Source organism: Podarcis gaigeae (genome assembly GCF_964106915.1).
Source record: "Podarcis gaigeae genome assembly, chromosome: 9".
Classification (NCBI taxonomy): Eukaryota; Metazoa; Chordata; class Lepidosauria; order Squamata; family Lacertidae; genus Podarcis; species Podarcis gaigeae.
Window position 1 is genome coordinate 29,102,404 of NC_139685.1, and position 27,442 is coordinate 29,129,845.

Here is a 27,442-nt window from a genome sequence, read left to right on the forward strand (position 1 = left end):
GTGTTTATATGACACTTCAATGGCCAAGTTGTCAAGGTAAAAGGTAAAGGTACCCCTGCCCGTACGGGCCAGTCTTGACAGACTCTGGGGTTGTGCGCCCATCTCACTTAAGAGGCCAGGGGCCAGCGCTGTCCGAAGACACTTCCGGGTCACGTGGCCAGCGTGACATCGCTGCTCTGGCGAGCCAGAGCCGCACACGGAAACGCCGTTTACCTTCCCGCTGGTAAGCGGTCCCTATTTATCTACTTGCACCCGGAGGTGCTTTCGAACTGCTAGGTTGGCAGGCGCTGGGACCGAGCAGCGAGAGCGCACCCCGCCGCAGGGATTCGAACCGCCGACCTTTCAATCGGCAAGTCCTAGGTGCTGAGGCTTTAACCCACAGCGCCACCTGCGTCCCGAGTTGTCAAAGATGTGGGATATACTGCATTCACCCTATTATCACAATAAAAACCCTGTGATTGTTAATCTGCTATCAAGATTCCTTTAAATCACAACTGCTTAAAATTTACTGTATTTTGTATCCCTATAAATGAGTTCTTAAGACCAACCTGCTTGAGTGAAGGAGGACAGCAAAAAAGAGTGTGTTGTAGAGAATAAACAGAATCAATATCAGCAGTGCTCATACTAGAGTGGGGGAAATGGAACAAAGCCCTGCAGGCATATAAAAGCAGTAAAAGCAATCGATGGCCTGTTAATTTATAGAAGCCATAGCTTGCTATGAGAAAATAACAGCTATGACTGAAGGTCAGAATAGATGATTGAGTCCTTGGAGTTTAAAACGGGATCGGTTTTAAATATTTCGAGGAATGAAAATCCAAAACAATTCTAAATTCTTGCTAAACAGAGGAAGGGTGTGTTTACAGAGTCTGAAAGAAATACTGTACTATATATTGAGATGGAAGCATCAGCATATGACTACGTTGATCATTATCTGGTTTTAATATTCCAGGAATATGGTCTTATGTGGAGAATCATTCAAGTGGGATATGTGTAAGAATAGGTAAGGATAGAAACACTGTAGTTAGATTTGGGTTTTAGGGTTACCACAGAATAAATACTGGGAGGCCCAGTATACATATAGGATGGGAATGTGAACCCTTTAGGAGAGAGGAATAATTCCCAGTATGAAACCATGTAGTCTACAGACTGGTTCTCCACCTTCATCATTTGAAAGGATTGCTGAAGTCTTGGCAAAAGGCTAAAGTTGTGATAGTGTGTATATTTCTCCTGTTGTAAGCCTTTGCGGGGGTCTTACATCTGAGACTTTAGGGCCCAGTGTGCCACAGTCCCTGCACTATTTGGGCTAATTGCATGCAAAAGGAATAGTGAACCGAATCTTTTGCTCTACAGTTCAACTTCTGCAAATGGCTGGGCGGTGTGCTTCAGCTTTCAAGCCCAACAGGGTTAGGTGTCCTGATGAGCCAATAATGGCCCACCTGGCTTGGCCTTCACTCCTTGGTCTTGAGACTGAGCTGCTGTATTCTGTTTTGGAGCCCTGCATCCTCACTGCCCTGACACGCCTTTAGGAAAGCTAATTGTCTCCATCCTCCTTAAAAGAGTGAAAAATATTGTATAGGCTGCACCTTTCATTTCTCCACTGATAGCAAAAACTATTCTCCCTCATCAGCTGTGTGATTACATTTTATTGTCAATCCATGGTATAACAGTTTTAAAAGAGTGTAATGATAACTGTGTGAATTCATGGGGCATAGTGTGAGGAAAGCACCCAAAAGAAGTGTGCCTCTGTTGACCTACAAAATGAATGAATGACAATTTGAGCATAAATAAGTCAGTCTTCTAAGACCATAGCTTTGACATACTTTGGCACACACAGTTCTTTGGAAGAGCTGTTTTCTTTAGGAGTCAATTTACAGATAGGGTGTCATGTAACTTGACCTGCAATGGAGATTTCTATCCCATCTTTAAACAAGCACAAGAGAGAGTTTTAATTCCCGTTTTGCATAGCTGTACGGTTGCACGTGTTTCGAACCGACACAACATCTGATTCACAGAGACGTCTGGTAGCTGATTTATGGTTTTGCTTACACACAATTCCAAAATTCAAGACACATACAGTATTCTCAGGACTACTAGCCCTAGGAGAAATTTCTGTTGAAGTCTGCACCTGTTCAAGCAGCACATGTCAGCATGAAATACAGTCTAGTTGTATGGTGAAGCATAGGGGGGGGAGCATAGTAAGTTAACTGCTGTAAAATACAATATTGCATTCTTATGACAGTAAGACTTGGAAGTCTAGAGAGCTTAAAATTAACTCCTGATTTAAATGCAGCAGATGCTGCTTTGAAGCCAATTAAATATATTTTAGAAAGTTTCCTAAAAAGTGAGTGCATCTAAAGACTGGTGTGTGTGTTTACAAAATCAGCTAGTTGGCTTTAACAGTTGCGTCCATCAGGAATTATTTCTTAAATCGATGTGCAGGTCAAATTCAGTGGTAATAGGACACTGTAGTTAAATATTTCACTTTTTTAACATATATACTTCTTGCATTTGGTTTTCTTCACAGTATGATCTTTTTCCTTTTTTAAAAATACGCCCCAGCCCTTGGTGGCATTTGCTCAATTGATGTGGCTTTCAATAAAACCAGCACTTTTCCCCCCAGGGGGTACTCAAGAATATGCAGTACCGGCACCTTGTTGTTGTTGTTGAAAAGTGTTGCACTCACTGTAACAACTTCATGGTGAGTACTGGCACCTATTTTTCTAGATAAAAAAGCAGTGAATAAAACAATCAAATAAAATACATAAAGCAGCAACATATGGTGGATGCAAGTTCAGCAGCAAAAAAATTCTAAAATGAGGGTCTACCAAATTTGTAAAAAGTTTCTGTCCTGCAGACAAATGCCTGCTGAAAGTTTTAACTGGGTGGTAAACAATTGGAAGGCTGAAGGGGCTCTAGCTACTGTTCAATAATCTGGATGAAACCACAGAAATGGCCTCTTGCCCCCAACCAATGGTGCCTCAGCCATGAGCAGGAGGGGGATTGCAGTCAATTACAGTGGTACCTCGGGTTAAGTACTTATTTTGTTCCGGAGGTCCGTTCTTAACCTGAAACTGTTCTTCACCTGAAGTACCACTTTAGCTAATGGGGCCTCCTGCTGCTGCCACGCCACCAGAGCACAATTTCTGTTCTCATCCTGAAGCAAAGTTCTTAACTCGAGGTACTATTTCTGGGTTAGTGAAGTCTGTAACCTGAAGTGTATGTAACCTGAAGTGTATGTAACCCAAGGTACCACTGTATTCCAAATCTAAGCCATTTAAGGCTTAAAAAGTAATCACCAATTCTGAATTGTGCCCCCAACAGTGCAACTGTTGTGGAACAGGTATGCATGCAGGTCTCACTAGCTGAGCTCAAAGCCTTATCCAGAAAATCACTTGTTAGGCAAGCATTCACATTATGAGTCAAAAATTTTCATTGATACCTCTGGGGAAATTTCCCAGCTACAGAATTTTTGCCCCCAGTGATGAAAATACCCATGAAAACCCTTTGAAACATTGCAAAAAGGCCAACAAAGAAAGAACAAATGCCTACCTTATCCTCTGCCCCTTTGCAATGGGAGATAGAGAGAGAAAATTGGCCATAGTGAATATGGAGACCCAGCCATTGAGTGCAGTGGCTGGAACTTATTTCAGCTATTTAAAATGGTCACTTGAGGATTTGGAAATGATTCAATGCCATTTAAACTAGTTTTGAATCTCTGAGCAAAAGTGCAAGTTTCCATTTATTGTTTGTTAGTGGGTGGGGCACGTTTGTCATTGCAGGTTAAAATTTTGAGGGGGTAAATAAACATGTCATGAAAGTCATCCTTGAACATCTTCAAGTTGTGCTATTTCAGAACTTTGCTACGTAGGATAAACTCTTCCTTAAATGAAGAGATCTGCAGGCTGTGTTGCTCTTTGGTAGGTAAAATTCTCAGTTAATTATAAGTCTGAACCCAGGTTTAAAAAGCACATCTAAACAAAAGCACAACAGATTTTAACCTATTTACCATTTCATGTGTTTTGGGCAAGCATTTGCAGTGTGGTCATTCCATATGAATTCTCCACAGGGCAACTGCAACAGAGCCACATATCAGTTTCTTCTTATTTGTGCATCTGCACAATGCAACACTGGGTCGTGATAGTGACATGACAAAATGCAGACTTTTTTCTTAAAGTGTAAAAAGTGGGAGTGAGGGGAAGAAACCTCAGCCTTGTCCCCTTACAGTTAGATAAACTGAAATTAACAGAAATCTCTCTTCCTCGTGCTCTCAAAAAAGCAAATGAAAACCTTCACCTTGCGGGGAGGAGTGTGGAGATAACAAACAAGACTGAAAAAATAGGAAGGGAATTTCAGTTCACTGTTAAATTTCATAACAGTTGTGAGGGGGTGTGGATGCATTGAAAGGACACAAGTCACAGTGCTTTTTTCAGGGGGTACTCAAAGGTATGCAGTACCCAGACCTCTTTTTTGTTGTTAAAAAGTGTGGCACTTACTGTTACAATTTCATGGTGAATAGAGCACCTATTTTGCTAGGGGCGAAAGCAGTGACAGGTCACATTCTCGGAAGGAATACAAAAAAAGATGGTTGGAAGTGATAATCTCCACTAAACTCAGGTGAAATGTTTTAAATCCAAGGGATTGTTTTCTTTCCCTGTCTGATGATGCTCTGTAACTCTGTCCTGCTGATCTATGCTGCCAATTTACCATTCTTCTCCCTAGCCATAACAGAGACTTCCGCTGCGCTAACACTAAACCAAAAATTCCATCTTAATAAGCCAGAACATGCTCTAACAGCATCTGCCCACTGGTGGCCCATTTCCTAATGTTTTGTTCCTTTACACGTTGTTGTTGTTGTTGTTGTTGTTGTTGCTGCTGCTAATTCAATTCATTACCCACCTTTCAACATCCCGTCCCAGGGCAGGTTACAACAATTTAAAATTCAATATTGAAACTATTGAAACAAATGGTGTGGGTGACTGAAATAGTAGATCAGAAACATTTGAACAGGAAAACACTTTCCCTTTAGTTAAGGTGAGAATTGTCTTCTCTGGTTGTACAACTAAGTACCATTGTTAAATGGTGCTGTAACAAAGACAAGCACCGTATGCCATAAAACGGTTATTTTTTTTAACGGGCAAAAAAATTATGTACTTGTAATAATGGGTGAACCTCCCCCCTCCAGGCTGAATTTGGAATGGGCTGGCCTAATTGGTCTTATTTATGGAAAATAATTCATTTCATTTTTTAACACAATACAGACTCTGCCATGACCCACGCAATGTGATCTGTAGTGCAGCAGGGCCAAAACACCAAATCCCATTCTGCTGAGCTGTTCTCTGCCACCCTGTTTCCTTCTCCAAAGCCACCCAGGCAGCACTGATGGGGTTGTTTTGCAAGAGGACTTTTGGTGAAACCTCCATTTCTACCTGCTACCTTGAGCACCAAAACAATAGTGTTGAAAGGCACCAAGGACCATAGGCAATGTAGTTTCCCATCAGTGCACCTGAGCTCCTCATGCCCATTGTAAATATTTAGAGGTTCTGGCAAGTTACATTTCCCAGGGCTCCAGATACCTGGGAAGCTGATGTTTCAGTGTTCAATATTCTAGGGAGGAATTGAGGCTTTCTGCAAAGGCTCCCCGTTATTGTGCAAGGTAGGCTTTGCATAAGGGAAGGGGCTGGCTGAGTGCTGGTTTTCATGAACTCATATAGCAAATTGTGCTGGTCTAATGGTGTTGTTCCTGACAACCTAGCGGTTCAAAAGCACATCAAAGTGCAAGTAGATAAATAGGTACTGCTCCAGCGGGGAAGTAAACAGCGTTTCCATGCGCTGCTCTGGTTTCACCAGAAGCGGCTTAGTTATGCTGGCCACATGACCTGGAAAAATTGTCTGCGGACAAACGTCGGCTCCCTTGGCCAGTAAAGCGAGATGAGTGCCGCAACCCCAGTCGTTCACGACTGGACTTAACTGTCAGGGGTCCTTTACCTTTTTTAAAAATGGTGTTGTGGGGTGGAGGCGCTTATCTTCCTAGCAACTGAGTTGTTGCTTGATACTGAGAAGCGGGCAAGGCAGCAGAGAGGCCACCAGTTTAGCCTTCCTGCTGCTGCATTTACACTGTGCTGACTTGCCTTCCAGGAGATCAGAAAAGCACCTCTGCCCCATCATGCTATCCACTTCTGGTGTTACGCTTACATTTTGCCATTCAGCATCTTCACAAGTCATCAAAAAAGGTTCCTCTCTTTTATTGAATCACACCAAGCATCTAACTAAGTAATTTTGTTACGCTTTCTAAGGGTGGAACTAGACACTTGTATTTTCACTGCTTAAATGCTTCTATTTAGTAAGAACAAATCATCTTCTACTGCCTATGTAGCAGAATTCCAGCTATATAGAGAACAGGTTATTTGTAAGTTCTGGCCATGCAGTGAGTCTAGCATACTTTACCTGCACTCTTTCAGAAATGTAGGGTGCTAACTGATGCTGCCTTTAGCAGAGACGGAGCCATGGCAGTATGTCTCCTCCTAATGAATTGTGATAATGTTGGAAGTCTAGTCATGCAGGACTTCACAGTGTGGTGGTCGTTGTTGATTTGGCCATCATTGCTCTAGTGTCCCAAGAATATCTGTTCTGATATGGGAAGGAATTTAATAATGGACACCTCCCCACAGGATTACAGGCTTCCAGTGTACCCAATAGTGCAGGCAAAAACTGCCAGTTGCACTCCCAATTACTCAGAAAAGAGCTCCAATGTCCTGTCCAGATTATTCGCATTAGACTTTTCTAAGCACTGACCGTGCAGGCAATCATCACCTCCTTCCACCCAATGTTGGCTCCCCAGAGTTTCCGAAATGTAATTTGGTCTTGCAAATCAGTGGGCAGAGTGTGATTTATCAGCAGTACCAGCATAGAATCCCTAATCTCCTCTTGTGGTCTCAACATCCACTTATCTTTCCTCAGCCACAGAAAAAGCACAATATACTTCCCACAAATGCTTGAAACTAACACAACCTGCGCTCCCATTAGTGGTACTCTGAGGAGAACTTCAGTGGCAAACAATATCCATCTCCTCTCTCTCTCTTTTGCCTGCAAAAAGCTGAAGTAGCACATGATAACATACCAAATATTAAATATGTTTATTTGCCAACAAAAAGCGACCCCAGCATTTGAATTATTGTATTGTTTCTTTACCCCTCTCCCATGTTATTTGTTAAGTTAAAGGGCTACATGTGAGTACAGGTGCATATGGATAAGTCTCTCATATATACTATACCTCAGTGCCAGATGAGAGAATCTAGGTTCAAACAAAGAGTGAAATTACACAACCTTATTCTTGTCAAGTGGGGGGGGGGTCGTGTCCCACACAACAGTTTTCAGCTTTCTTAATTATGTGGCTGCATAAGTTGCTTTCACCATACCATGTGCTGTTTTCTAAATCTGGATTAAACACTCAAAATACAATCCTCCCCCCTCACCCGCTTGCAGTATTTGATTGGACTTCAAGTCAAGGTACCTTTCATTGAAATTCTTGCTCAGTTTAGAGTAAAGTTTTCTGTGTCACATACACATATATACATACTGTGCATATTTATATGTGTGTATTATATACTTGCAGTTTGCATATGTGTGTGTCTTTCTATATCATATTTATTGTATAGGATTTATTACATCATTGTTATACCCTATCCTTCCTCCAAATGGCAACTAATATCTTAAAAATTTACGTAACAATACTATTAAAAACATAAAATAACAACAAAACCAAAAAAGTATTCATCAACCAGCTTCATCTAAGTCCGTAAAACCTGGGCAAAAGTTTTTATAATTCGACTGAATATTCCTAATATGAGGGCATCAACCAAAACTCACCTGGCAGGGATTTTCATATGTGACACGTGTGTCTGTCTGGTTGGCAGTCCTCAAAGCTGGCATCCAAAGCTGTGGTGAAATAGATAATTTAATTCCAGGTAAGGGATTACAATTATCCTCGATTAATTATGCTCCTATTTTAAATATTCAGTGTTTTGGGGAGTTGTTTTTTAAAATAACAACAACTTATGCTCTTGGCTCTTGGGCAGTCAGTTAGCTCGGGAACATCCTGTACCGTCTGTATTTGGCTAAGGCAAGGGATAAGTCTTTACTCCCCCTCAGTCCAGATAAGCTCCATTAGTTCAGTTGCAGAGTCAGGTTTACCACTTGACTGAAGAAGGCACTGACTTTTCTTTTTATGGTGCATCTGTCTTCATCCCAAGTGCAGCTTCTTAAATATATGTAATGGCTTGTCCTTTCTGAGTTCCCAAAGCCCAAAATAATTTGGAGTTGAGTTTTGGTAGGAGTAGGGTTGTACTCCCATAAACTCTGACCACCACAGGAGGGCCACAGGTTCTCTAAATCTGGGCTAGAGCTGTGCTGAAATGTTAGCCATACAATCACCTTCCTGAAGTCAAAAAACAAGAAGAGAAGACTGGCAGGCAGCCCTCAGACCAAATCATATACAAATACAGGAAATACAGGGATGTGTATTTAACCCCACTGTTAAAATTGGGTTTACATTCTGGGGGGCCCTGTGCATAAGCAAAAACCACATATTTGGAGAGCACCCTCTAAATGCTTATTTTTCCCCTTGCTCTCCAGTGTTCTCTCCCATTCTCTCTCCAGTTCAGAGCAAAATTAGTTGAAACTCTGGGGTCTGCTGGAGGTTGAAAGATGCTCCTCATGCATCAGCTGATAGGTGGGAAAGCTGAGCAGCCTAAACAAAGCCCTGCTGTGCCTCCTGTCTCTTTGGGGCTTCTTCCTCCCTCACTGACATATCCAGAGAGGTCTCCTTGTGAGCCACGAGGACACTCTAGCTCTCTCCTGCCATTTCTCGGTGTGGTTCTATTTATTTCCCAGCGCCATGCGTATATGTGGTTGCGTGCAAATGTTGGGATACCTGTATGGGGTGGGAATAGGAAAACGATAAATTGCCGATTCCAGAGTGCGCTCCTGCCCCAACCCCAACATTAACCTGGAGCGGTCAGATGTGTCCACTTCGTAGGATCATAGAATTGTAGAGTTGGAAGGGTCCTCCAAGCCCTTACAATGCAGGGATCTTTTTGCCCAAATGTGGGGCTCAAAACCAAGACCCTAAAGATTAAGAGTCTCATGTGTTTACCACTTGAGCTAAGATCATGCCTCACTGAATTCCTCCTGCATTCCCATGTTGTGCATGATCCTGTAGGTCCTGAGGAAGTGTGGAGGGTGGGAAACAGTGTGAGGGTGTTTTCTTCAGCTTTCCACTGGCTATGCTTGCTGATGAGAGGTCTCGTTAGGGCTCATTGAGACCTAGTAAGGAAAGTGGTAACTTCCCACCCACCAAAAAGTTTTAAAGAGCAGCAAAAAATTCAGGGGGAAATGTTTTTTTCAAGAACTGCAGGGTGGGACAGGAACAGCCTCAGGTTTGGCACTGATACATTTTCTGCCGTTTCAACACCCTAAACTGTCACTTGGAATATATCAGTGATACTGTGATACTGTTATCGCTTGCTCTTCTTACTGTGATGTGTGTTATGATTCCTTTTGCTGCTTCATAAGTTCCTCAAGACTGGAGCATCTTTATGTTGTGCCATCTGCAAGGCTTCACATTGTCCATGTGTAATAACAAAGCATAATTCATTACTTTGGATCTTCACAACAGCCCTCATAATAGTGAGCAATTCTGTAGCAATTGCCTTCCTTTGACAACTGTGTCATCCCTTAGTGAAGATTGGTATATAGAGTTAATTCACTGCTGTTTCCTAATCCACTAATTAGAATAGATGTGACAGGTTTTCCTGCCTCGGTACTTTAAGGAATCCCTACAGCCTGATCTCTTCCAATCTGATTTTGCTTAAGCTCATTTTCCAGGTTGCCAGTTCAATTTCTAACAGACTGGCAGTGTGTGATATTTCTAGTTAAAAGAATGCTGTTACTCTCCTGGTCTTAATTGTAAAGGCTTCCATTTTGTGTTTAATTCTCTGGATGATGCATTGAGACTTTCCCCCTGATTCATTATCTCTGATACTTGCAAACTGATACTTCCCACTTTTTTTTTAAACTTCCCTTTTTTACAAGGTTTAACTTGGCTGGCCCACATCCATCCATTAGAAATGCGCAAGTAACACTGAACTTTCCTTAGCAGAATTGTTGTGCTATTTGTAGAAAAAGGAGCAGTTTTACTAGTGTCATTTATTGGTTTCTAAAGAATAAATCCAGCAGAGCCATTTAGTTAATAGCAAAATTATGTTTATGAGAGACTATAAGCAGTGCCTTTCTGGATGAGACAGAGGTCTAACTCAGCCAGTATTCTGCTTTCTTAGCAGCCATCCAGATGCTTCAAGATGCTCTTGAGTCAGCCATGAAGCAAAGTACCGTATTTTTCGCTCTATAACACGCACCCGACCATAACATGCACATAGTTTTTAGAGGAGGAAAACAAGAAAAAATATATATTCTAAACGAAACAGTGGAAGTATGATTTTTGTGGTTCATGCTGTGGCCACAGACATGTGATCTGACGGTGAGTTTGGGGTAGCCCAATGTAAAAATCCTGAGGATCCATGTGGATCCATGCTTTGTAACCACGTTTTTGCACCACTGTGGCCCCAGGCAACAGTGGGTGCGTGTTTTTTTGGTGCAGTCTGTAGCCATGGACATGCTATGTGATCTGATGGTGAATTTGGGGTGACCCAGTGCAAAAATCCTGAGGATCCATGTGGATCCGTGCTTTGTAACCAGGCTCTCTGTCCCTCTCTTCTCCCCACTAAGTGGCTCTTCTCCCACTTTGCTGTTTCAAAGTGAGCAAAGTGAGCCACGGAGGAGGGAAGGAAGGGGAACCATGGATCCTCTGCTCACGACTGCAGCAGATCCCCCCGCCATCCGTAGGCATTCGCTCCATAACACGCACAGACATTTCCCCTTACTTTCTAGGAGGAAAAAAGTGAGTGTTATGGAGCAAAAAATACGGTAATTCCTGGCTGTCTAGTTCTGAGGCCTGTAAGTTAAGAATGCATTCTTATAATGACCCAAGGGCAAAGAGAGGGTTTGCCTCTTGCAGTGATCTCATAGCAGAACTGTAGCAGGGGCAGAAAACCTCTAGCCCTCTAGATGTTGTTTGACTACAACTCCCATCAGTCTGCATGGCCCAATGGTCAGGGGTGATGGGTGCTGAAAAATATCTGGAGGGTCACAGGTTCCCTGTGCCTGCTTTTGCAATTGCTTTCCCTGGAGTTTCTGAGGCTAATTTGTTCCCATTAAGATGGACTGGTATCTCCCAGTGTAGCAATTCACCATAACTATGAATGGCAGCCTTTAGGTTATATGTGAGAATGTAAAATATACAGCAGTTAAACTGACCATACATAGGGAAGCAGCAAGTTTTATCTCCCCACATCTGCAAACAGCAGCTGTTTGGATTTGCCTCATCCATCTTAATGGGAATGATTAAAAATAAGCCCACACTTTTCTGCATAGTCAAAACTGGGGCGCACATCTTCCAAGACATGCTGCTTGGAGAGCCACACGGCCTGCATCTCACTCTCACCCAAAATGGCCACCGAGATCTCGTGAGAAAAAATGGGATGTCCTGCCTTGTATTCCGTTTCTTAGTTACACTTGAGTGTGATGCTATAAATTCTAGGCTATAGGGCAACCCCCAGGACTCACTTTTAATACAAAGTCTGCCCATCTTCACGCTGCCTAAGTTTTAAGATAGTGAACTGTTTGCTTGGGAAGAGATGTTCTGTTTCTCTGATCCGTTCTGCTGTGTGGCAGAGAGCTGATTGCATCACATTCTTTGTCTCTCTTATTTATTTACAGTATTTTAAAAATACAATGCATGTAAAGAGAATTGACCTTGTTAGAATTAAGGAGCAATTGTTTGGCAGCACGTCCAGGTGCCTCATTAAACAATAGGCTTCTGTTTGGTTTATATGCTGATTTGCTCTGTATGTGTTATTAACTGTTAAATAACATTGCTACTGAAGGAGCATTTTACAGGTGTGAGCAAAGGTATCCCAGGCTCTCTGAGAAGCTTCTGATGCAATCTCAACATACCTCTCTAGCTCAAATTAAAATCCAAGCTAGAGAATAACTTCTGGCTCTCCCAGCCAGCCAGCCACCCCAATCCCTGAAACCTCCTCTTCCATTCCCTCTCCATTTACTGGGTGGCAGAACAGGTGTGCCCCAGCCATGAAAAGAAAGAAAGGACCAAGTTCAGATCCCACTTTTCTTTCTAGAGTATGGTGGCCCTTGGAATTTCCCAGGAAATTTGTTGAATATCTGAAAAGAATATGTGATGTTCAAACAACGCTAGCGGGGTTTCAAGAAGCACTGTGAAAGTTGAGATATATTGTTAAAAAGAAATAGATAGGGGGAGGGAAGACTAATGGCAATAAAAACAGAAGAAATGCATAACTGAGAGGGAAAAACGGATGACTGTCAGAAGCTTAAGGAAGTCCAAACAGAGCTAAATTTGTGAAAGATTTGTTAAGATTGTACATTTGTGTTGAAAAATAATAAAAATTATTTTTTAAAAAAAGGAATTTCCCAGGACCTACTGGCACTGCAATAGCATGGCACGCTTCTGAATTTGGAGTAGTGCAGAAAATAAACAAAAGTATTTCTGAAATTATGGGAAATAGTTCAATTTCATTCTTCATCAATCTGGTTTGGGGTGGAAGTGATCTTGCCCAACACAGTCTTTCTCTCTTTAAAAAAAAGCACATTTCATTTCTTCAAAAACGCATGGGCCTATTTCAGTGGTTCAGTATGCTGTAGTGGTTAGAGTGCTGGACTAGGACCTGGGAGACCAGGGTTCAAATCCTCACTCAGCCACGGGGCTCACTAAGTGACCTTGGACCAGTCAGTTTATCTCAGTGTAAATGACTTCATATGGTTGTTGTGAAGATGGAATGAGGAGGGGGAGAATCACACCTATCGCCCTGAGCCCTCTTTGGAGGAAAGGTGAGCCATAAATGTAATAATAATACAAGTAAATTAAATACATTGAAATATTTGTTTGCCATTCAAGTTTGTAAGGAGCACTCAAACTACAGCTTTCCACCTTGGGTATCATGGCAAACTGAATTGGCCAAATATCTGAAGTAGGACATCAGTCTCTCAAAGTCCTGTCAGCCATATTCTCTCCATATTGCAGATGAGGATGTGAGAGGTTGATAGAACAGTGACTTGCATAAGGCCATTTGATAGGGTTTGTGATGGAAGTGAAATTTGAATCTTGTCCTGCAAGGATCACAACTCTCAGACTTGGTATATATTGCTCAGGCTGTAAATAGCAGCATAATGTTAGAATCAGGGCATAATCTAAGGATAAAGTTGCTCCTTGAATACAGAACACATTATCTTAGCATACTACAAAATTAATTGTTGACTGTGGGTTAACTGAGGAAACCAGAAGCATATGTGGTGATATATGTGGAGCTATGCTCAACTGAAGACATTTGACGGGATCTGTGCATGTTCCTGTCCAGAATTAATCAGTTGCAGCTAGATAGGTGTTAGCTGTAATTGTTTTGGAATTAATCAAAATGGTGTATTAATGATTAACCAGTGCCATTGAGGTAGGACCAAAATATTTCACCCCTTTCTGTTGACTACCTATTGCAGATAGAAGTTTATACATATGGAAGTTTGCAAAGCACAAACAACATAGACCAGGCAGTGCAGGTAAGATTAACTACTTTCAAGGGTCTACTAAAATATATCCTATGAAAATAATGACCTAAGTAATGGGATCTTGTCTAGACTATACAGCAAAGATTCCTTATAAAGATATGTGTGAAGAATGCCCCAAGTTTGATAGGCCTTTCAACATAAAGATGCAACTGTATAGATATACTCATCAGTAGTCCCACTGACTTCATTGAGCTTTATATGTTCCTTATGGACTGTTTTCAGATGACTTGCATGCTTCCACATGCATGAAGATTCCATCTGCTATATTCAGCACCTAGCCAGAAGAGAAATTGTTTTGAACTAAGGTTCTGCATTATGATAGTTCCTTATACATATTATAAGCCCACTGATAACAACGGTCCTGCCTGGCTTTGGACTGGAGACATTACAGCCTCAGGTTAGCTGACAGTAAAACTGCATAAAATTGCATATCTGTGGATACATACCAATTAAAAATATATATAAAGCTTTGGGCTTTTAAAGGCTAGAGAACACAGAAAGTTTGTTGACTTTCCCCCAGTAGAACTCCAGATCTTCCTAGTGTTCCTATTTTCCAGGGACATCCCTGATTTAGCGAAGCCATCCCAGTTTCTGATTTGATCCCACTTTTCCTTAGGATGTCCCTATTTTCATTGGAGAAATGTTGGAGGGTATGGAGTTATCCGACCCCTGAGCCATTGGAAGCCAATCTTGTATAGGGAAGTGTTTTTTTTAATGCTTAATGTTTTATTATGTTTTTATATATGTTGGAAGCTGCCCAGAGTGGCTGGAGCAACTCAGTAGGATGTGTGGAGTATAAATAGTAAAATTATCATTATGGAATGGGACATCCCTATTTTAATAGAGAACTATTGGAGGGTATGGAATTTTCTTAATTTTGCAGTGGTGTGGTCACTGACTTAACAGCTGAATATACATTAAGAAGAGATAACACATATTTCCTTTATCAGGAAAGAGTATTGCTTCTGAGTGATGAGTTTCTCCAGTTTAGATGATAACTTAGAACACTTTACGTTAACATGAAGAAAGCATTCATTTGAATTTCATTCCGTCTAATTTACAAGAAGAAAAGTCCCATTGCCACGTTGTTTGCCTGTGCTCTGGAAGGCCAATTTTTGTTTTGTCCCATTTCTCCCCAAAAGCAGTAACTCTGCTCATGAAGAATGCCTCCATATATATCAGTGGCATTGTTAACCGAATGGTAGCATGTAGAACTTGACAATAAAAATGTACTGCTGCTTCCTGTGAGAGGGAGGCGTTCCAGATACGCTTGAAGCATTTGTTGTTGAGATGAAGTCCTTGCAGGGCTGTCAGTGGGATATTTGGCCTCAGCATTCAAAATGTCTCAGGCCACCTTGGGGCTGTTTGACCTACAGGAAACTGTTGGTGGGGACTACCTGGACTGCAAGCATTATTTTAAGCACGATTCCCTCTGCTCAGTGTGAATAATGTAATGTGCAGTTTGGCCCTAAGTGGGTTGTGGCTAGTGCATATGTGCACACATAAACAACATAAAGCCACCCCTCAATTGTAAAATAGCCGCAGTGATTTAGAAGGGATGGGTATCAGAAAAATGAGGACAGCGTGGATGTATGAGTTTGTAGCCCAGCAGAGCTTGATTTCTAAAATTCACCCTGAACACACTTGGATGTCTACCCCTCTGAAATTTGACAGCCTAGGTGATTTCTTTTCATTGGCAGCACACACTGCAGCACACAGAACATTTTGTCGTTCTGAATGGCTCGTATATAATCCTTGTCACCTCGCACCTATCTTTTCTTCTCTCCTTTGTCCTTTTTGGGTCACTAGCAGCACTAGCCAGTCATCTCTTACTTTGATCCATCTTTCTGAATTGCCTCTAAGGCAGACCTGGGATCCACCAGGGGACTAAATGATACATGGCATTGTTAGCCTGGTGCTGCCTTCAGGGTTTATAATAAAAGCTCATTTTTAGGTGTCCCATGCCACGTTTATAGCCTGAACACGGTTGCTTGCAGTTAGATGACTTTTCTAGACTTCCTGATTTCACATTTAAGATCCAAATGTGCAAATACTGACTTAACACAATATTACCAGGCATTCTACACAGCCCTGATCCTCTACCCGGACTTTGACATTCCTTTTCAGAGGGAACAATGGATTCTTTTCTGCAGGATGGCAAAATGATCTCCCTTTTACTCCAAGGCCTAGTTCTCACAAATAGTAGACAAGGCAACTGATCTGTTTTCTGAACTGTTCTACTTAGATGAGGGAATTTATTTATTGATGGTATGTTTTCCCTGCACATAGAAAACTGATATGTCAAGACAGATGGCTTCACTAGAATCCTCCCTGGTATCTACTTTTCTGTGTGCAAGGATTTTACATATAGAGGAGTATTTGATATTATGAGCTATCATTTGCAGTCTGAAGTAATGCATTTGAGAAACAGGTTGGCCACCTTATTGTTCATTGTGCCTTAGTTATGGTAACAAAGGTCCAGATTCCTTGAATATGTCCTTTGAAACAAATCGTCCTTCCCATTGCTAAGTAGAATAAGCTTTTGTGATTTCCCGACATCTGCTCCTTTTCTTATCACCCACAGCTTTGAGTGTGAAGCCAAATAAGTGGTTGCAGAAGGTGCTTAATAGAGCATTCAGCATTCCCTCCTAATAGGGAAAACCTCTGTTGTGCTTGTCTGGATGAGAGACAGAGGACAGGAGAAAGGGAGCCAGAGTGCTAAACTATAGGTGGGGTACCTGTGGACCAAACTTGCACCCATCCTCTACTCAAGCTGAGGAGGAGAGAGATGACAGCATAATCAGTTGGGCAGCCTTCTGTCTAAGGAAGGATGCCTTTGAAAGTGGGGATCAGTCCACCTGTCAGCAACCTAATCTGCACCTTCAGAGCTTCCCACAGCTTAGCACCTTCCCATCTGAGAAGAGAAATGAAAGTGTTCATTGGGCCAGCTGCCAGCTAACTTGATCAAAGCTATCAAAGCTGTTCCTACAGAAAACATCTATTGGGGTCCCCTGATTGTTACCCCACCGTCAGACATGTACTCAAGGAAATTACAGGAATGAAAACATGCTATAGATGACTGCTTTGGTAAATGGTTCCCATGGCATCTGTGGATACCCACCAATATTTTTTTCTTCTCAGGGGGGAATAGTTATTATTGGTCAAATTCTTTAATTCAGTGCTTCCATGCAATTTAATATATCATGCAAGGGGGAGAAGGTGTTTGCATATTTGGGAAAAATATATTCAGAAATGAAGGTTGTCTTGGAAGGCTCAGAGGACACCAGTCTGAAAGCTAGAAAATAACATTATTATTTTTCTTAAACAAGAATGTATCAGGATGTTACAGAAGTTGGGTCCCAGCCCAACTCTCTGCCAAGTGGTAGCAAGACTCCAGGGGGCTCCTGGCACTCACCCAAAGGAATCTGTGTTCCTTTGGAGAATGGAGACACGGCAGAGACTATCATAGCTTTAAGAAATATGATTTATTAATATATTTACACCTTCAGTCTGCATGGAGGGAGTCTGAATCTTACAGCAAGAGGGGCTTCTTCCTCACAGCAGTGCAGTATCTCTCCCAGCCTTCAGCCAGCCTGCTCAAGATGGATCCCAGTCTTTTTTTCTCTCTCTCTTCTCAGCACACCTTGCTCTAAAGACTCTTTTTTCCTGTCACTTGAAATACACACCCCACCACCATGACAACCTCTATCTGCCCAGGCCCAAGATTCTTCCTAGATGGGCCATCAAACCTTTTGTCATGTTAATGCCTCTATCCCACGTGAGGCACTGGCTTAGAAAGGAATCTTAGCCTGTATTTTTTCCCACTGGCCTGCAATCTTCCCTTCAATATTGCAAATAATCAAAATCTTACCGTATATTAATTTGTAGAGTTTAGCCCCGCCCCCACCCCAATAGATAACAAAAAAACTCCTTGACACCATCCAGATATAGCTAAGTCCATTGCCACCAGGTGACTAAGCTATATGATGGATGCTATCCATACAGGTGATTTAGGAATAGTCAAGTACATCCAGAAGTTCTGTGGTTGCCTTAAAAAGGTCTCTGTTTCTTTCTTACTGCTCTGGAACACTACCTTCAGGTAGTTAAACTTTACAGTCATAGCCTACCAGTGTCATTCGGCCAAGAAGTCATTCATATAACCAAGGGCTTTGAACTTGTTCCTAACAGAATTATATTTCTATTCATGATTACATCATATGATAGGGATGAGGAGCCTGTGACCCTCCAGATGATGAGGCACTTACATCATAAATAACCATTGGCCTTGCTGGTTGAGGTTGATGGGAGTTTCGGTTCAAGAACATCTGAAGGGTCACAGCTTCCCCATTCCTGGTACGTCGTTTTCTCAGTAGCGCTACGGAAATGGTGGTTGCAGAGAAAAGCAAGTGTGTCTAAGCCCCACTGACAATTCACAGCACTTACAATCCAGTCCTAAAAGTGTGCAGCTTCAACAGGATTTCTTTGTTTTATCACAGACTTAAACACAAAATTAAAACCTGTGTTCTATTGATTAAGCAGGCCTCATAATTTGTAGACCACACCCAATAACACAGCCTTCACAAATCTGATTCCATCCAAATGTTTCAAGTTGCAGCTTCCATCAGCCCCAGCCACCAGAGCTGAGGCTGATGAGAGTTGTAGTCCAAAACTTGAAGGACACTATGTTGGCAAACACTGCAATGATGGATGGGATCCGGAGATGACTTCCATGGGTGTAAAGGCCTTTCCATGTGTGCAAGACAACCTCACTGATTTCCACTAATTTCCCCATTCCACTGCAGTCTCTTTAGTCCCTCTGGAGTGGCTTTTTGGGTGGTATGGGGAGCTGGGGTGGGGGGAGGAAAGCCTTCTTCAGCAAGCAGAATTCTACTTGTGTGGCTGCAGATCAAAAACTATATTATTTACCATTTGCTTTGAAGCAGAGCTGTGAAGATCCCAAATGCCTGATTATTCAGAAAACTAAACAATTTGATTGCTGACTCTTAAGCATTTCAATTCACTCCTAGGATTTTCAAAAGTGTTTCTGCTTATGACAGTATGCAGAAAGGAGTTGCTTGTTTTAGCTGTTGTCTGCAGTAGGCAGTCATGAAGTAGGTCAGTTTTACTGGACTTAAGGACTAGATTTTGGCATTCAAATGTCTCCAATTTTATTTTCCATTTGCTTTTAACTGTTAATGGGAATAGTTATAACACCCTTTCAGTAAGTGGTCTGTTGCCCACAACAGTCCAGCCAACCCTTCTTTATTTACTAGAGAATATTTACCACCACCCCTCTGATGTATACACCATTCAAGGTGACTTAGATTAGTTAAAAGCTGCAATTTGATAGTAAAACCATAACATAATTAAAATACAATAGAGATCAGACATGACAGATTAAAGTAATCTCCCAAGCATTGCAGAAGCTTGCTGGAATACAAAAAAGTTCACTAGTTGTTGGAGAACAGCAAAAGTGGGGACCACTGAAACTCATGATGTGATGTGTTACACAGCTTCCACAAGGAAGTCTTCTCTGATCACCGCAGCCACCCTTCCACCATATGTGTTGCACAGGGAAGGACATCTCCACCAGATCTTGGGCAGGGGACATGTTGAAAACACCTTTCTTACCTTCTTGCAGGAGAGGCCCATATTCCACTCATAGTCATACGTGCTTTCACAGAAAGAGAAACAAGTGCAAAGGACCAGCAGTTGGTCTGTGGTGTGGCAAGCTCAGGAAGTGGCCTTTCCAAAGGTTTAATTTTAGTATAAAACTGTCAAGGGAGTGCAAATATGTGGGAGGATCTAGAACAGGGTTTCCCATACTTGGGACTCCAGCTGTTTTTAGACTACAACTCCCATCATCCCTAGCTAGCAGGGCCCAGCGGTCAAGGATGATGGGAACTGTAGTCCAAATACAGCTGGAGACCCAGGTTTTGGAAACCCTGCTCTAGGTTCAGAGGCAGCAGGGGCACCAATCTGAATAAAATGTTGGGGAACCCAGGTAAGCCCTGCCCTGCATAATCAATCACAAGATGTGGTGCACACACATGATCTAGAAGCTAATGGCAAAATAATTGCCCATAAGTGGCCAGCCTGATGTATCTTGGTGTTCTCAAGCAGAGTGTGGAGGTGATAGCTTCTCCCTGTTTCTCCCCAGCATCTGGCATTGCAAGGTATGTTGTCTGTGAATGTGGTTCTATTTTGCTATTATGGCTAACAGCTGATGGGCAAATGCATGTACGACTGACTTAATACTTTCCCAAAAGGAGTGGGGAACCTTTGGTCTTAAACATTGTTGGACTACAAATCCAGCTAGCCCTGACTAGTGACCATGCTGGCTGGGGTTTATGGGAGTTGTTAAGCAACATCTAGGGGGCCAAAGGTTCCCCATCCCCATTTTAAAACGTAGGGTGTAGCAAAATATTTGGCAAGCAGTTGTCTAGATTTAAGGGTGATGTTTCTGGACTTCTTTTTTTTGGCATGGCTGTTTTCAGAGTTATGGAAATCTGTCATGTCCTGGAGACAGACAGGCTGGCTGCAAAAATTTTAATAATATTTGCGACCTATAAAACATATTTCTTGAAATCGAGCAAAAGCGAAGAATTATTGTGGGCAGTTGCTGCAAATGATTAACTCACCCCAAAAGTGGTGCTACTTAACAAGCTTAGTAAATGCTATCAAAGTGACAGATAAGATAGATTTACAGCAAAACAATCAAGTTGCAAGACTGAATTTTGTGCGGCTGGTAAATGAGGGGATCTGAAGGTGGATGGAAGCTGTCTGCTTGAGGAGACTGTTTCAGGGAAAGGAAAGAAATATAGCTCTGCAGAGCATCATACATTTGTTTTTTTCTTGCATCTTGCTGGCTGGGACAAGTGTAGCTGTATCTCCTTAGTGTGGAAAAACCCCAAAACAGCAGTGTTGAAGGAGAAGTGGAGCAAGCAGCCCAGTGTAGTATTTAGGGCTGGAATGAACAGGAGTAGTTCTTTGAAAAGCAGCTAGAACTGGAACTTATTCCTTGGTGAAAGATAGAACAGGGAATTGCTGTCTTGTCCAGGCAAGAACCAGGTGCCTGTCTGCATACACTGGTATCTCAGGCTACAAACACCTTGGGTTACAAACACTTCTGGTTACAGACTCCACTAACCCGGAAGTAGTACTTCGGGTTAAGAACTTTACCTCAGAATAAGAACATAAATCGTGCGCTGGCAGTGCAGCGGCAGCAGCAGGAAGCCCCATTAGCTAAAGTGGTACCTCAGGTTAAGAATGGTTTCATGTTAAGAATGGACCTCTGGAACAAATTAAGTTCTTAACCAGATGTACCACTGTATTTAATCCAGGAGTCATTCAATCCTGAGCTCTTTTACTGGATATCTTTTATGAATCTTGATTTTACAACTCCTGTAACAAGCACATATATTTGAATGATCCATTGCTTAACTGAGATTCTCCTAGTGTCCTGTATTTTTATTTTATGTATTTATTTTTACATTTATATCCCACCTTTCCTTTTTTAGAGTTCAAGGAGGCACATACCGTTTTCTCATTTTCCCCATTTTTATCCTCACAGCAACCCAGTGAGGTATGTTAAGCTGAGAGTGACCAAGTAGGGATCTGAATCCTGGTCTCCTAGATCTTGGTCTGACACACTAACCAATACACCTTACTGGCTCCTGAGGCATTTCCTAGAACAGATGTAGCCAACATGGTGCCCTCACAGAAGTTACAGACTGCAAGTCCCATCATCCCTCACTATTGGCCATGCTGGTTGGCACTGATGGGAACTGTAGCCCAAAACATCTGTAGGGTACTATGTTGGTTACTCCTGTTCTGTAAAGTTTGCCTGTACTTTTAAGAGAAGGAAGTTGTCAGTCACATGGACCGGAAGTTGCAAAATTATTGCATGGGTTGTTTAATGAAGTGCTGTTTGTGTTTGCTTTTGAAACAAAGCTTTTGAGCATTACTTTGCAAACAACAATAATGTTGCAGAACCACTCCAAAATAGGCAACATTCGATTTTCATTTGTGGTCTTGGTGATATTGATCCTTCTGTTGCCATTCTGAGTGCATTAGATGAGGAATGAGCTGAACCAGAAAAAAATCTCATCACCCAGTTTTTTTTTAATTTTTCCAGTCTTAAGTTTCGTATGTCCCACATATGTTAGTTAATTTTCATTTGCATTCTTGTGCACACTTCTCCAAATACACACATTTTTGTAAGCAATTTCCCCTAATACAATCAGTGTTTATTTTCAGCAATATCTGCATTTCTTTGCATGCATTTTCCTCTAATATACACATTTTGTATGCACTCTTTGGTTGGAGAGCTGCATCACAAATGTTGGAGAAGTGTGAATTTTGAAGGGTTCATTCATTGGTTCATAAAGTGCAAATTTGATGGGTTTGCATTAAAATATGGACCGAGTAAATTTCTCCCCATCCCTTGATATGAGGATCAGTGAGCTAATTTTCTACCTAGTGGAAATAAAAGTCCTGTGAAGGGCACTGCAAGATAAACTGTTAGAGATGAGGGTTGCTTCTTGGTGATGAAGGGTTTCCCAGTTAGGAAAGATGTTTGTAGAGGACATCCAGGAAAGTTCTCTGGCATGATGGCATATAAGAAGGCAGCAATTTCTGTTCCGACCTGAATTTGCCCCACAACCATTGCTGGTTTCTGTTCCATGGCAGTTTGAGTAAAGGTAAAGGGACCCCTGACCCTTAAGTCCAGTCACAGATGACTCTAGGGTTGTGGCGCTCATCTCGCTTTACTGGCCGAGGGAGCCAGCATTTGTCCGCAGACAGCTTCTGGATCATGTGGTCAGCATGACTAAGCTGCTTCTGGCAAACCAGAGCAGCGCACGGAAACACCTTTTACCTTCCCACTGGAGCAGTACCTATTTATCTACTTGCACTTGATGTGCTTTTGAACTGCTAGATTGGCAGGAGCAGGGACCGGGCAACAGGAGCTCACCCCGTTGCAGGGATTCGAACTGCCAACCTTCTGATCGGCAAGCCCTAGGCTCTGTGGTTTAGACCACAGCCCCACCCGCGTCCCTTGCAGTTTGATTATTACTCCATTATTCATCTTGCTATCTTCTACTTAATGTAAGTTGCAAAGTATTTTCCTAACTTACATACATTTTGATGCAAGGGACATGTCAAAACATTGTTTTCATTAATTACATGTCATTTGTGGACATTAAAAAAAACCAACAACAGTAATGTAAAAAAAATATTGATTGTATTCTCCTGACTCATTTCCATTCCTGGCCACTGCAAACGGCAGCAATTTCTTCTTCCCTTTCCATTTTAAATCTCCCACATCTATAATGATGGAATATTGGGGGGTGGGAGTCTAATTAATAAGTTAGTGTTCTTTATTCCCCAGTGTGAAAATGGTGTCTGGACTGATCCTCTGGAATCAGGAAGTTGAGGGTTTGAATCTCATCTTTTCCATAAACTTACATAAGCTGCCCCCCACCTCAGCTTCAGTCACCCCATTTACAAAATAAGTAATATTGATTTATTTTACAGGATTCTTTCAGGATAATGTGCACTAACCATTTGAACAGTCGAAAGTGTTATATATAGACACAGATATTAAAGTTGTTCTTGTTTTAATGTACCCGATGAGTATGCTTACCATAGTATCCCAACATGAAGAAACCCTCGGCAGTTGTTCCTTCTCTGCAGTAGTGAATAGGTGGGCAATTGCAATACCAATTGGCTCCTCATTTCCCTTGTCACATAAACGCTATAGAGTCAACAATCATTCTTAGGTCACTAAGCATTCAAAAATAGAAGGGTTGCAGATTCCAAACATTTTGTTGCAAACAGGAAATAAACTTCTGGTTTCCCTTTTAGGAAGCCAAGTGAGCCAGTGAGATCTAAAAGCCTTGGAAGCAAAATAAAGCATATAAGAGAAAGCTGCTCATTCAAAGAATCTGGGTTGATGCTATTAAAAGGAGGCACAATATTTACAGTATTTTCCAGGCTGGTCACCCGATCCAAGAAAAATGAAGTCAATCAGGGTTTATTTCTTGTGCGGCATGCTGCTTTAAATTGTCTGAAAATTGATTTTGCTCAGCATTGCAAGTTTGGATGTGGAATCTGAACAGTGAACAAAGTTGTTGTGAGTTTCCTGCCTGTGTACTTTTCTGGTTTCTCTTATTGCAGACAAACCCGTCCGGTGCTGAAAATAGCTCAAATGCTCCTAGAACAGTAGCTGCAGCCAGCAGCTGAAATTCTTTCATGCTCTTATCGCCCTCTCTTTTCCTCTCTATTGCAGGTTCTTGTTCTTCAGTTAAACTTAGACCTTTACAGAAGCTAAACATTAAGAAAGGACCGAGTTAACAAGATCTTGATGTACAAGAACAAAAATATTAAAATCTCCTACATCTGAAAAACAAGAAGACTCGTCTGACCGGTAATTTTCTCTTTGTGTGTGTGCTTGTGTGTGTGTGTTAGGGATTTACAATTTCATTCTGCATTCATAGCTGGCATTCCTTGGTCATTAATTAACATACTGTAAGAACCTGCCATAGAGAGTTGGTATTTCTTAGAGAGAGAGAGTCTCTTTGAAATCTCAGCAAACTAAGGGTGTGCAGAGGCATGTGAGATTTATGCTGTGTACTGCTAAATAAATAGTAATTCAGGAAATTTAATGAAATGCTAATTTTGTTTTTAAGAAAAGAATTTATTTTTCCTATTAATTTCTTTGGTCTGGTAATTGCCTTTGAAAAGGTCTGAAGCAAACTAGTCAGTGACTTTCTTTTTAAATTGTTTGCTGGCTTTCAAGTACTTGAAACTCGGAATACTATAATTTGCTGCCATACTCCATTTCTCCTGGAAAAAAGGGAGGGAAATAAGGGAATGTAATTGTATATTTCTGAGTTGATCTGTATTTCCTTAGTCCTTGGTATTCTGATACAGTAAATGTTCAGAATTCATTTCAGTATCTGCAGTGACAGCCGTCGCCAGCCTTCCAATGACAGCCTGAAGTGGGTACAGGAAAAGCTTTATCTCTTCATTTTGCTGAAAATATACTTGCTATGGGTTGCCGCCGCCTTTTGCCTTCAGTTTATTAATCTCTTCTCAACTTTGCCTTGCAACATGCTTCTTGAATAGCAAAAGTATATAAGTAGGTCCACTTGCCTTCCTGAAATCCTTCGGTCGTGACCTGTCCCTTTTTTCTGTCAGATTCCTTGGTCTGACCACTGTCCAGCAATGAGGTGCAATGATGACGGGTAAAGCTTCCTTATGCAAATGTTCTGTTGGCTTTGAAAAAAGGCACCCACCTTAGCTGAAAGGTTGGTGGGTAGACTGCCAATTCCCAGGAAAATGTGGATGAAGGGAAGGAAATTGTTGCTAGTTATTTATATCCTGCTTTTCAAACTAGTTTTCTAAAAGAGCTTCACAATAAGAGCATAACAATAAAGCACAGTATGAAGATAAAAGCATAACAGCATTAAAAAACCAGAACAGAGAAATAAAAACAGCAGAAATCAATCATAAAGCCCTTTATGGAATTAAAATGTTTTACGAATTCATCTAAGAATAGGAAGGGTGGGCTTATTAACCTCCACGCCTTAGAGAGGGAACATCATATCAACAATGCCATCACCACTCATCCCTGGAATCTTTGACTCATCTTGTTGCTAATGATAAGCCAGAGGGTGAATCTAATGTTGATTTTAATTAAGGCTTGGGTCATTTTATATGATAAGGGGCATAACGTGCAAATCCAGAAGGGGTGTGATCTCTAGTGAAACCATTCAAAAGAAGATGACTATTTTTCAGAAGAAGGTACTATTGAGAAAGAGCTGAAAAAGCTTAAAGATACCTTGTGTCCACCCTACAAATAGTAGTAGTCTTGTAGGTACTTCCTCTTGTTTTTGTTACTTTCACAGTTGGACAGACCTATGGCAGGGGGAGGAGAAACTGGCAAGTGCTTTGCACACCCTACTGCAGAAATATGATTATTACTTACAGGGGCAGAGCAAGGTGGGGGCATGCCGCCCCGGGTGTCATCACCGAGGGGGGGTGACATTCAGTGTGCCTCCCACCTACCTGGGGCCGTCAGGGGAAGGGGGTAGTTGCGCCGCTTTGTGCTGCTTCGTTTTGACAGCCCTGCGCTTCCGGGCTGCTGGAGGAGGCAGGCAGGCAGAGGATGGGAAGGAGGCAGGCAAACAAACAAGAGGAGGGTGGAGGGAAGGAGAGAAGCAGAAGCTCTCTCAACTCAGGGCCCAAACCCTGCAGCCCCCCAAAAAGCTTAACAATTTTGGTCAATCCTTCCCTTAAAAACCTCAACAACTTCTGGCAATGATGATGGGTAGATCACAGCCAGTCTTTTTATACTGTGAGTAGATCACAGTCTCTTGGGAGTCCAACTAGATTTCAATGGGGGGGGGGGGGTAGAGAGAAGAAATTTTCCACACCGGGTACCACCTAACCTTGCTACGCCACTGATTACTCATTCAATTTCCTACCTGCTTTCCACCATAAACTCCTTGTGCTGGTTACAGCAATTTAAAAATACGATATTAAAATCAGTTTAAAACAAATTGCAGTCAAGAGAATAGGGTGGGTCCTACAAACATATAACTCAGGTGTCAAAGACCAAAGTGAAAAAGTGAGTCTTCAGCATGTGGCCGGAAGCACATAATGAAGGTGCCAGATGAACCTCTGTGGAGAGGGAATTCCACAATTTTAAGTGCAGCCACAAAGAATGCCCTATCCAAGCCCCCAAACTTATGAAGGTGGTGGAACTGCTAAGTGGGCCTCTGCTGCTGATCTTAATATCCAAAGGGTGGGGGTGGGGGGCTTTAAACACTAATGTGAGCACCTGACTGCTTCATTTTGGAGCAAACTGAAATTTTTGGGTCATCATCATGGGCAGCCCATGTAGAATACATAACAATAATCCAGTCTGGAAGTTACCAAAGCATGGAGTATTAGTTTTCTTGAAAATAAAATTTGAATTAAAGGATTTATGTGCCGAACAGTGTCTTCTACATTATTATTTTCTGTTTAATATTTAAGTGACCTCACTTAGTTCATAAAAGCCAAATTACATACACTTAAAATTCTTCTCCAATTGGAACCAAGCAATGCCAAATTGAAGTCTAAGGTTGCATTTTTTAAATATATCAAACTAATATTGCTCCTGCAAATAGAGGTCTGTAACTGAAATGTTGATGTAACCTGGAATCCAAACACTATGAACACAGCACTGTAGTTCTTCTGAATGAAGGAGAAATCTCTGGAGAGGAATGGAATGTCTTTCTTTTAGTAAATATACCTCTGCATTCATAGAAAACAAGTGGTAACATTCTGTGCAGGTTTCGTCTTTGACAGTGTGTTCTTTGTTCACTCTCCAATGGTGGTGTCAAGTATGTTAGTGAAAAAGTAATACGAAATTTCCCCATTTGCATTTTTTGTTTAACTTACCTGTTTCACTCCCAGGGAACACTGTAAGCCTTCAAAAGCTCAGTGCTATGAGTAAAAGGAGTACTTGGCATAATTGACTTTGACCCATTTTGGACAATTATTCTCTGCTTCATAAACCACGGTTTATTAAGCCAGGAATGAGTGTTGAGTTGAGCACTCCTGGCTTATTTTTCTGGTTTGTTAACCAACTTTAAGACAGATTTCCCTGATTCAACCATAGCAAGGAACTCTGACTCAATACAAGCTGGATCTTTTCACTGGCATCTGATGTGAAGGGTGG

The 27,442-nt window shown here is 41.7% G+C and overlaps 1 protein-coding gene across 6 annotated transcripts in view; it reads left to right on the forward strand.

The window, feature by feature from the left end:
- Nucleotides 1-27,442, forward strand: part of SORBS2 (sorbin and SH3 domain containing 2) — a gene marked incomplete at its 3' end in the record, with an annotated part of 250,265 nt that overhangs the window by 72,636 nt on the left and 150,187 nt on the right. For all 6 annotated transcript variants that reach the window (XM_083755286.1, XM_083755283.1, XM_083755280.1 and 3 more), the window contains one exon: nucleotides 24,002-24,139. The remainder of the gene's footprint in view (nucleotides 1-24,001; nucleotides 24,140-27,442) is intronic.